Source organism: Geospiza fortis, unplaced genomic scaffold (assembly GCF_000277835.1).
Source record: "Geospiza fortis unplaced genomic scaffold, GeoFor_1.0 scaffold237, whole genome shotgun sequence".
NCBI classification, from domain to species: Eukaryota; Metazoa; Chordata; class Aves; order Passeriformes; family Thraupidae; genus Geospiza; species Geospiza fortis.
Genome location: NW_005054319.1, coordinates 3,716,937 through 3,719,286, shown reverse-complemented (window position 1 = coordinate 3,719,286; position 2,350 = coordinate 3,716,937).

Here is a 2,350-nt window from a genome sequence, read left to right as displayed (position 1 = left end):
TTACCTTTAATTATACGGTGTCTTCCTGTCTGCAAGCAGGTTTTCCCCACTACTTATTAACAAGCCAAAGAGAAGGAAAGAACAGAAAAGATAACAGTACCTGAATAAAATAATGGTTATTTGCAAATCAGCTTGCTGTGAAAGTTTCCCCCCTCCCCATCCAAGCTGTGTGGTCTGGATTGATCTGGATTGTTCAGAATGCAGGGCCTATCTGAGGTATCTCTGGGAAATGGATGCCTCACTTCTGCTGTGGAGGTGGACCTGTGATATGAAATGCTCATTTACTGAGTATGAATAATTTTATCCCTAAGTGGAATCTTGCAGTTGTTTGACAGGGTAGAGCACTGATATCCTACTGCCATTAAATGGGAAAAAAAAATCACTCAAAGAACTCAAAATTCCACAAGTAGAGCTGCCTGGAATAATTTCAGATTCAAAACTTGAGCTGTTTCCCTCCAAGTGTTTCCCTGCTGGCTCAGGTAGACTATACTGACCCATCTCCCTTCCCCAGAGGGTGGCATTCATTTTCTGATACTGTCTTGGGTGGCTGCTGTCATGTTTTCACAATGTTTAAACTCAAATTTACTTTCTGGTTATCTTTATGAACTCCCCAATAAGCAGATAATTTAGTAAGACAAACATCTTACTTTAATGGTCTGACTAAATACAAAAAACCAGTCTAACGTGCAAATAGAGAGCCTCCCAGGAGCTGTTCTGTGTTGATGGGGCTCAGTTCAGAAGTGCAGCTCAATCCCTGTTTGTGGCTGCAGTGTTCCCGCATGGGGCACTTATCTGGGATGGCAGAGAACAGGCAATGCTGTCTGTCATAAACCGTAAACTGTGACCCACGAAAATACTCTGGATTCATTGCAAGTGAATTCATTGGGGACGGGAAAAACCTGACAGTGGCTAAAAAGTGATTTTTTTGCGTTAGGCATGAGCTCTGCAGAGCAGGAGCTCACTGCACATGTACAGTGTGGTCCTGAGCACTGGCTCTTGTGCTGCTCACCTTTCCATGGGGCACTTTCCACCACCGCAGGGAGCTGCCCCTCCTGTGTTTGCACTGACACACGTGCTTGAGTGCTCTGCTGGAGCAGAATCAAGCGACCAGTTTCAATATTGACTTGTTTTTGTAAAGTTGAGCATGTTGTGTTTTGTTACATAGCTTGCGGTGGCGAGAGAAATCCATTAAACTTGAAGTTATTTAGTATGGGAAGACTGCAATTTATCGAGATTGCCTGAATGGAAGTAAGGGCATTGCTATTTAATTAGCAAGTGCATTTGGATTTTTAGATTATTTTTTCTTTTTGATTTTATTCAAAATATTGTAAGTGCTTTGCATATAATGAAAGAAGAATAGATTAAGGACAGGCGACTGAAAAGACATTAAAAACCTATGGCATAATATTAATTTTTTTTGCTATTAAGTGCGTGCTTTTGATCAGATAAGAGAACTTTTATTGCTGTGGTCTACTCTCATTTTGTATCTTAATTATGCCTGAAAAGATTAGTTAAATGACAAAGTCCTAATTTATATTACCGCAAAGGACCAATCTTACAGAGTTATTAAACTAGAACATGCCTGTTTGTTCCTCCTTCTGCTTCCCTGCTTCTGAGACCTTCCACTGAAGTCATGGGCACCTTCAGGTGATTTCCATAAATGTTGACACTCCAGCTGTGTTTTATTCTGTGGGCTGCTTTCATTGTTTTCTTTAATTTAAGTCATTGTAGATTGAAACTCCACTAACATCGCTACTTCTCCAAATAAAAAATGATGGACAAAAGGAAATGGCCTCAAGTTGCACCAAAAAAGGTTTTAATTGGATATTAGGAAAATTTCTTCACCAAAAGGTTGTCAAGCCCTGGAACAGGAAGGCAGTGGAGTCCCCATCCCCGAGGGCTTTAAAGGATGTGTGACTGTGGCACCCGGGGATGCGCTTCATCGGTGCCCTTGGAGGTGCTGGGGGAATGGTTGGACTTGATCTTGTTTCCAACATCAGAGGTTCTAGAATTCACAGCTGCTCTCCTCCATGAGAGTTAAGCTGCTGCTGCTCACAGGATGGACCTTGTCCCTCCATTCCTAATCGTGCAGCGTGTCCCACTGAGGGATGGTGGGATGGGGCACTCAAGTGCACTGAATTCTTTCTGAGGAGTGCGCAGCATACTCAGTCCATCCATCCCATCCAAACATCCATCCATCGCCTCCCAGTGAGAGACACAAGCGCAGGACAGGACAGCATTTTGACACAGCGGTGACCCCGACCTTCGGGGCGATGATGACCCCGAGTATGGCCTCAGGGCTGCACGGGGCGGCACCGCACCCTCGCCGCTGTTTTTCGGGACGGCGGCC